This window comes from Alosa alosa, chromosome 24 (genome assembly GCF_017589495.1).
Source record: "Alosa alosa isolate M-15738 ecotype Scorff River chromosome 24, AALO_Geno_1.1, whole genome shotgun sequence".
Lineage (NCBI taxonomy): Eukaryota > Metazoa > Chordata > Actinopteri > Clupeiformes > Clupeidae > Alosa > Alosa alosa.
Genome location: NC_063212.1, coordinates 14223570 through 14233569, shown reverse-complemented (window position 1 = coordinate 14233569; position 10000 = coordinate 14223570). Strand labels below are relative to the sequence as shown.

The 10000-nt window shown below is 42.6% G+C and overlaps 1 protein-coding gene across 1 annotated transcript in view; it reads right to left on the bottom strand.

Moving 5' to 3' along the window:
* rin1b (Ras and Rab interactor 1b) overlaps positions 1 to 10000 on the bottom strand; it is a 26558-nt gene that overhangs the window by 11421 nt on the left and 5137 nt on the right.

The window sequence follows — 10000 nt, the reverse complement described above, 5'->3', positions numbered from 1 at the left end:
CAGGCATACACATGCACACACACGGACACACACGGACACACAGGCACAGATACAGACACACACATACACACACACACACCAACACACAAACAAACACATGTAAAACATACAAACACACATACATACAAACAAACGGACACACAGACACACACACATGTATGGTTAATAAATTTCCAGTCAACCACGACAGTATCTACTTAAGCTAAGCACACCCTGATGAATATATATATTACCCATATGGAAAAACATTATGATGTTCTCTCTCCCTCTCTCTCTTTATTTCTTGCCTTCTCTCTCTCTCTCTAGAACTCTTTCGTTGGATGTCACTGTGGTGACACTGTGTGGGATGGCAAACAGTGTTTGAGAGTAGCACCAGATGGTTGCCATGGCAATACATGCCTACACAATCTACCAGGCAATCCCACTCAGTCACAGACTCCCACACTGTTTTTTTTCTGTAACCACACACACACACACACACACACAGACACGCACACTGAGCAAACCCTCTGCACATGTAACATGTGTACACCTGCAGACCAAATATAGACTGTATGGCTAACAGGTGCATACATGTATATGTGACAGAAAGAAAGTGAGAGTGAGAGAGATCGTATACATGTGTGTGTATGTCTTTGTGAGTATGTGTATCTCTTTCTCTCTCTCTTTCTCAGTGTGTGTGTGTGTGTGTGTGAGTGTGTGTGTGTCTGTGAGCATGTGTGTGTGTGTCTGTGAGCATGTGTGTATGTGTATGTCTTTCTCTCTCTAACTCTCTCTCTCTCTCTGTGAGAGTGTGTATGTAATGTGTTTTATGTAATCGCGTCTGGAAAGCTCTGGAAAGTCTCTCCGGCAGCAGGCTCTCCAGTTATTTATACCACTTCCTCCTCTGCTCTGCTCAGGAAAGTTATAGAACCCAGCAGAAAGAGAGAGAGAGAGAGAGAAAGCAGAGAGGGTTGACAGATAAAGAGAGAGAGAGTTTCCTCCAAGTACCAGGTGAAAAGGAAATGTATAAACTATAAAACTATCACAGAGAGAGAAAGAGAGAAATTGAAGAGAGAGAAAGAAAAAGAAGGAAGGAAGGAGAGTAGGAAACAAGCAGGCGATAACAGCCAGGGTCAAAGTTCAAGGGTCAAGGGTCAAACACAGAGAGCAGACCAGGAGGATCCAGTTGTTCAAAAGAAATCTGATCGGATTTCGGCTATCGTATTGGATCAAATCTTGAAAATGGGTTGTCCAAAAGAAAAAAAGGATCCTGAAATCGGATTGGATCACGTAATCTAATCTTGGTTTTGATCTGGATAAAACCTTCACTTTGTGTTGTTCAAAACGTTTGAGTTGGATTGGGATAAATTTGATGCAAAAAATTAGGATTACCCTTATCCCAATATGACAAAATACAAAACAGTAATAGGAGACGAAGTATGATTGTTTTTTATTTATTTATTTGTTATGGATAAGATAAAGGGTCTGATAATGGAAGGGGATGTTTGTATTGTTTTATTGTGGTGTTTTCTGTCTCTTTAGATAACACAATCAAAGCTACCTCAGGCTCCCTATTCTAACTGTTGTTCCTTACATAACCACTAGGATATATTGTGATGTAGTTTCCATTTAGAAATACAGGTAATCCGGATTTCGTAATCCTTTTGTATCTGGATCAGTTCGATCCAATCCTCAATTGCTTTGAAAAACAGCCATAAAAGAAACATGGATTACGATTCTGATCCAGATAAAACTTTTTGAACAACTGGGCCCAGGAAAAGAGAAGATGATGGAGAGAATAGAGTGTGGCTGAGACAGGCCAAGGACAGAGAGGAGAAGGGAGAGAAATAGAGTCAAGAGGAGTAGAAGAAAAGAAAAACAGAGTGAAAGAGAGAGCAGACATTAAGAGAGAGAGTCCAACTTAGGATGGAGAGAGAGGAGGACACATGAGATAAGAATCATTGTCAGTGTGTGTGTCTGTGCGAGTATCAGTGTGTGTGTGTGTGTGTGTGTGTGTGTGTGTGTGTGTGTGTGTGTGTGTGTGTGTGCGTGCATGCGTGCGTGTAATAAACCAGAACAATCAATGCAGGGTAGTCATACCACACACGTATCACTGTACCCTAACTCTCTCTCTCTCTCTCAGTTCAATTCAAGGTAGCTTTATTGGCATGACAAATATTTCTTTGCATTGCCAAAGCAGGACATCAAACAATACAATAATACAATACAGAACATACGATAGATAAGACATTTATACATATAAACGTGTGTGTGTGTGTGTGTGTGTGTGTGTGTGTGTGTGTGTGTGTGTGTGTGTGTTTGTGCTGAAAATGATAGGTATTAGGTGTATAGTGTGTATAGTGTCTAATCACTGTCCCTCGCTCTATGGCATTCAGTGACATATTTAGCAGCAAGAGCTGCTGTCTGTCCTTGCTGTCCAAGTAAGATAGGCAGTACTTCCTGTTCTCCCAGGTTTCGGAACTCCGGGATTAGGTTGGTAAATTTATCGAAGTAGGTATCTCTAATAAGTTCATATTTCTTACATTGAAGAAGAAAGTGCACCTCCGTCTCAACCTCACCTGTCGTACAGTGACCACAGACTCTTTGCTCTCTTGGCAACCATGACTTTCTTAGTCTGCTTTTTTCTATGGCTAGGCTGTGGTCACTGAATCTGTATTTGGTCAGGATCTGTCTCTGCTTTATATCTCTGACAGTAGAGAGATATTCTTCTAGTTCATATTTAGATTTTATAGACATAACATTCTAGTTTGTTTTGTTTTTTTGTTTCATTATGCCAATGTTCCAAATATTTTTCTTTAGATTTCTGGATAATCTGGTTGAGATTTAGTCTAAAAGCAGAGCTTGGCTGAGAGAATGTATTAGTATTTGTTAGAGGGGGATTACTTAGTCTCAGTACAAGCTGACTCAGAGGACTCTTGTCGGGTTCAGATCTTGAGTTTTTTGCTGCATGAAATGCAGTGTGTCTCTGGGACTTGTTTGGAGATGCATCCAGAATTTAAGTGCTCTCTTTTGTATGTTGATGGCCAATGGGAATCTGCCTAATTCTGCCCTACATGCATTGGTTGGTGTTTTCTTTTGGATTTTTAAAATGAATCAACAGAATTCTGCATGTACAATAGGGATCTAGTGTAGCTGTGCACACTGAGTGGACCCCATACCTCACTTCCATATAGCGCAATAGGCTGGATAACACATATTTTGCACCAAACTTTAATTGGTATGTTTATGTTCCAGAAGTTTCTTTTTATTGCATATTCTGCGAGCCTTTTCTTTTAGAGCATTCACTACCATGCTGAAACTCCCCGATGCAGTCATAATTAAGCCAAGGTAAGTGTACTGCATCGTGTGATCTAGGGCGGTGCTGCCTAGATTGAAAGGGTATCTGTGTTCCTGACATCTGGGCTTTTTTTGGAATATCATAATGTTTGTCTTTTTTATTTAATTTCAGGGCCCAGTGCTGCTCTCTCTCTCTGTCTCTCTCTCTTTCTCTCTCTCACTCTCTGTCTGTCTCTCTCTCGCACTCTCTGTGTGTGTGTGTGTGAGTGTGTGTGGCAATGCTTGTTTGCCTTATAAGCCCAAGTAGCCTACACACAAGTCACCCACTCCTGATTCTGGTAGATAGAACAACACATGCACACACACTCTCTCTCGCTTTCTCTCTCTCTCTTTCTTTCTCTCTCACACACACATACACACACACACACACACACACACACACACACACACACACACACACACACACCACAGAGTACACATCCCACGTCCCTCCATGTCACCATCTCCTCCTCTATAGTACACACTCAACCAGTCACCTCTGATTGAAGTCGTTATCAAACTCATAATTACACTGACCTAGCGAGCGGATCTCACCCTGATGGGAGGCTGTCGGAGTGGAGAGGGTCGGTCGCGAGATCAAGACTGGAACATCATTACTGGGGACTCGACAAACAAAAGGGACAAAAACAACGTGTACGCAAATATGAGCTGTGGGGACGGACGGGAGCGGTCAGAGCATTGACCTGGACTCACACAGAGAGAGAGACGCCACAGGCAAAACTAAAAGAGAGGGAGGGAGGGAGAGAGGGAAGCTGAGAGAGAGAAAGTGAGTGAGAGAGAGAGAAAGAATGAGAGAGAAAGGGAGTGACAGAGACTGTGAGAGGATAAGAGAATGAGAGAGACAAAGAGAGAGGGGGGAGAGACAGAAAGAAAGAGAGATGAAGACAGAGAGAAAGGAATAGAAATAGAAAAAAAATAGAGGGAGATTCTAAAAGGACAGAGAACAAGTGTGAAAAGCAATTAATAAACAGAGAAAGTGAGTGAGCGTAAGAGAAAGAAAAGATAGGGACTGACAAAGAGAGAGAGAGAGAGAGAGAGAGAGAGAGAGAGAGAGAGAGAGAGAGAGGGAAGGAGAGAGTGATAAACAACGTTAGCCATTTGCTGTTGTGGTCTGACTTACATAAAGCTCAGATCACCCACACAACACCCTGCTTATATAACAAGGCAGGAGGACGAAAGAGAGGGTAAGAGGAGAGATGGAGATAGAGAAATGGAGAAAGGAGAGATGGAGAACAAATGGGAGGAGTGATTACAGAAGGGAGAAAGAAAGAGAGAGAAGATAAGAGAGAAAAAGAGAGAGACCTGCTGGTTAAGTGCTGTGCAATGGTAATCCTCCTTTGTAAACCTCCACATGCACATTCGATAAAACTATAGGAACAACAGCAAACAACAACAGACTGGACTACACCTGTCTCAACAATAAAGGAGGCGGTAGAACTGACCAAGAAAGAGAAAGAGAGGGGAAATATCACTTTAGATATCAGATATAGAGAAAGATAGGAAGATACCACTTTTGATAAAACACAAAGGTACAGAAAATCACTTTAGATATGAGAGAGAAAGACAGGGAAAAATCACTTTACCGATTCCCTCTCTGTTTCGTGTTTTTCAGATGTTTTGTAAAGCACTTTTAAAATGTGTGAGTGTGACTTAGGAGATGCGATAAGATAAACGTGCCTTTTCTCAGTACAGTCAACTATTGTAAGTATTCAGGATGAGACACACAGACCAGAGATCCCAGTTTGTCAGACCAGACAAGAAAAGCCCTTCGAAGATATTGTAAATTTGCTGTTTAAAGTGTCACTTCTGATACTAAAGACCATGAAACTAGACATGAGTTAACCTGACCCTAGCCAGATGAATTTCGCTCCGCCTAGCTCCACTCATCCATCTGGAACCGATCCATTGAAGTGTTGCTTCAGAAGACTGGGCCTAATCAAAAAATGATTGCATATGATTGAATAAGCCACTTGTCCGTCATCTATTGACGTGCTACTTCAACCACTCACATCAAAGCCAACCCGCGGACGCTAATAACAGTCTCACAGTTGCTTCTACGCTTATGTCACATCTATGAAACTCCCGCCCTGCGGCCCTGATTGGCTGTACCATAAAAATCGGATGCAGAAATCACTCTCAATGGAAGAGGTCCCAGATGGATGTGAGTGAAGCTACGCGGAGCTAAGCGGAACGAAATTCATCTGGCTAGGGTCAGGTTAGACATGAGTAGCATGTAAGCAGCAAAGGTTATGCTTAGGTTTTACCTCTCTGATCCTATTACCTCTCATCATCACTCTGTACACATCAACAATGAACCATCTAGTCACACAAGGACAAGGACATTTTTTGAGGGGGTAGTCCCCCAAGGCTCTCTACTTGGACCCCTGCTTTGCTCTTCACATATGCTACCTTTCAGCTCTGTAATTGGGAAACATGGCATCAATTTTTATTCCTATGCTGATGACACTAGACCATACTTGAAGCCCAATGGAATAACACCACTGCTAACTGCGCTTGAAATCTACTTAATAAATCTAAGGCCTAAGTTTAAGGCGCAATACCCTTTTCTTGCACTGCCAGTTGTCAGTGGACCAGCATGTACCATGCATTTCTCGCACACCGATAAGAATGCGATTGAGTAGACCAAACCTATGGTACGATTAGGAGTTGGTTATGTAAGGGATAACGGCCGTCAAGGTGTCCTGTTATACGGAATTAATGGACAAGGGCAAGGGGCAAAGAACTCCCCGACGCGCAGCGGAGTTGCCTCCGCCCGAGTCCATTAATTCCGTATAACAGGACACACCTCGAAGGCCGTTATCCCGCTTATCACCAGGAAACACGCGGTTCCGTTCAAAAAGCTCACTAGTTCAGCTTGTTCAACTTTCGTTGGCCCTATAACAGCGATAGCATGGACAGTTAGCTTGTTTACAGCCAATTCCATTGTTGCAAAGCCTGCCTCCAGGCTCGACCATCGTCCTACTATCGTTGTTATAGTTACCATTCATAAGCATTGATATGGAACGGCGATTAAACTTTTTTTTACCAGATCTACTTCATAGGTGTCCCATTATTCAGAATTAAAAGCCACCCCGCCAGCCAATCAGAAAAGAGTATTTCTTCTCTCCGGATGATAAGAGCACAGAATAACGATCGATCTGTTGGCTGTTTAATGTAATAATTCCAACCATGGCAACAATAGAACGCCTGGTCAAGATAATATCAAACGTGTTACACACATAACGATGTTTGCCGCAAAGGAACACCAGAACTACCACTGACTACCTTGGACTTACCATGATTGTCACCAACATTCCATCCTTTCAAAATCGGCAAAAAAGTTTTAGTTATGCTGCTATTGGCCTATAACCTGACTCTCGCCAGATGAATTTCGTTCCGCCTAGCTCCATTCATCCATCTGGGATCGATCCATTGGAGTGGTGCTTCAGAAGGCTGGGCCTTATCAAAAAATCCTTGCATATGATTGGATAAGCCACTTCTCCGTCATCTATTGACGTGCTACTTCAACCACTCACATCGAAGCCAACCCGTGACGCTGAGAACAGTCTCACAGTCGCTTCTACGCTATGTCATATCTATGAAACTCCCGCCCTGCGTCCTGATTGGCTTTACCATACAATCTTGTGCTGAAATCACTCTCAACGGAACCGATCCCAGATGGATGTGAGTGGATCTAGGCGGAACGAAATTCATCTGGCGAGAGTCAGGTTAATTGGCCTAGGCTACAAAGCACTTCTATCATGCTATACGACTTCTCCATCTGATTGATGGTCTTTTGGAGCCCCACTGTCGACTACAAGGCAGTGCTGCCACCGTTGACTTCACGGCACCTAACCCTAACCCTAACCATAACCCTTGCCTAACCCTAGGGACGGCAGGGGCCCAAAAGACCATAAAGCTCTCCATCTTCCTTTCTCTGCTATATCTTTGATGTTTGGTGACTGTGACATTTACACATTGTCACAGTCACCAGACATTGTCTACTAGGTAGTCTCTCTTCTCTTTGCCTATAGTAGAACCATTGCTTAAGATACTGATAGCTGTGACAATAATTATCCACCATTATAACTTATATGAAAGTGTAAGTATATATGCAATTTATTATAATGCCTAACTCCATTCCATAATGCATTTTCAACCCCTCCACAAATGATGAGATGGGTGCACTCGGAAAAAGGACAATAAACCACAAATAGTCCAATGAGCCACTTTTTGATCCCAAAGAAGACACAGAGTACACAGTTAACTTTGCCTATTTAACTAATACTTTGATGCACACCACATCTTCATCAGAGTCAAACCATAATGAAAACGCAGTGTGCATCAACAAGTTAATCTTTTGCACTTTCAACCAGTAAATCTGAAAGAATTGAAGGTTGTTGTGAGTCCAGCCCCCTGTAGTGCCTTGTGAAAGTATGCACTGAACTTGTGTGAATCTATGAGAAGACAAGACTAGCTGATTAAGGATCCCTCTTCATGTTAACAATCCAGGTCGCTGGTGACCAGGGTGTAGTGGTAGTGGTAAAATAGGCATTCAGAACATGTTTGATGATGTCAGAGGTTATTGTCCAATGTGTATATCAATACTAATGGTTCCTAGAGTGTTGATGAGTGTACATATTGTGAATGTGGATAATCTCTAATAAGAGGTGGATCAATTCTGAAATGTCAGAGGTGCACTGTGTTTACTTGCATTTAGCCTCCACTACAGCCCTGCTGGTGACTGGGAGCGAGTATTGTCTGTACAGACATCTGAAACAAGAATCCTGGAAACCCAAAATAAAATCCAAATTCAAACTACGTATCATGACATGTACTGTTTCTTGACTTGAATTTCTGCCATCCTCTCCAAAGTGAGAGAGCACATTTGACAAATGAAGAGTTCAGATGCAAAACCCTCTAAATCCGTCTGACCACATTTCTTTTCAATGAGCATTTAAAATCCGGTTCCTATAGGTTTTTGCATAGAAATTGATATTTCAGACCAGGAGGAGAGTGTTATTTAGTGGGTTTGGAAGTTAAATTATTTGATTAACGTATACTATGTGAGGAGAGCATTCACTCACCATCTTTATCTCATTTTTGACGTAGGTGGCATTTAGAGGCTTTTGCATCTGAACCCTTCAAATGAAGAATGAATGATGAATCTAGGCGCAGACCCAAAGTAAAAGATTGATCTTCAAAAAAGAAGGACTGTGGTGACAAAATGGGAAGGAGGAAAATGGTCAGATAGGTTGGAGACCCTGACAGGATGGGGGTGTGTGTTGCATTCTGGGAACTCGCACTCTATCAACTAACAAGTAGACGAAAAGGAGGAGGAGGATGAGAGAGAGAGAGAGAAAGAGAAATAGAGAAAGAGGAGTACTGTCACTGTGGTTGTTGCATGAAATCTCAAGGGACAACCAGAGAACGAGACAGCAAAAAGGAGAGGAAGTGAAGTGACAGAGTATGAATAAAAACAAAGAGTAAGAAGACAGTGGTGGAGAGAGAGAGAGAGAGAGAGAGAGAGAGAGAGAGAAGAGAGAATGAGAGAGAGAGAAGAGAGAGAAATGAGAGAAGAGAAAAGAAAAAGAAAAAAAAGCAAAAAAAGAACAGCCACAGCCTTGACAGAAGTCATAGCGGATTGTGGGGGCAGAGAAAGGAGTGTGTGTGTGTGTGTGTGTGTGTGTGTGTGAGAGAGAGAGAGAGAGAGAGAGAGAGAGAGAGAGAGCAGAGAACAGAAGAACCTCAGAGCCTGTGTCACCTCATGAGAGAAGCACTGATGTTGAAGTGAGGGATAATTACTCTGTGCTGGATCTTACAGTAAGAGGAGGTGTTGGAACGACACAAGAACGTGGAGATCACAGCCGGAGTATGAGTGTCTATTCTGTACAGTATGAACTTACACCACAGACTCTTCTCTGTAGCATAGCACTAGCTGCACGCTAAAACTCAGTCAGTGCAGCACTGTTTCTGGCAGTTTCTACTAAACCATGACTACAGCATCACATCACGACACACAGCTTTTTAAGTGCAGACCTACCTCTTCAGCTCAACACAACCTCAGGACAGGCAGCCTTCAAAGGCATTTAGGCTTTTTAATTATTGATCATTTATATTCAACCATTAGCAGTGTTGTCTTTTGGAGCTATTTAGGAGATAGGAGCAAAACAAATAGACCAAGCACATGGCAGGAGCTAGATACATTTGGGTGTCACCAAAACATACTTAGTCTGTTGAGGCATGGCAGGCACAAAAGGCAACAAAAATGTCACTGAGACCTTCAAATGAGAAATCCAGAACAAGTATGCGCTGTATACGTATGTTATATTGACACATAGTGTGAGAACGCATGATTGTGGAGGTGTTGGTTAAATATACGGAATAAGTGACTCTCAGTTTGGTGGCAATTTGGCAGCTTCTCCACCCAAATGGTGCCAGCCGTTTTGGGTCTGTTTGGAATTTTGGCATGTCTCTGTACACCATTTTGGCTCTTCACTACTCCAAAATACTGAAATAAACTGCGGTTGGGCGTCATGCTGGAGATGGATCTGACCCGTGGTGAGTAACACTCACTGAGGGGGTGGGTGGGCCAACTACAACACAGGAAATGAGATGCAAGGGTCCTGATGAACAGGTGGCTACGCTGTTGCCTGATCTA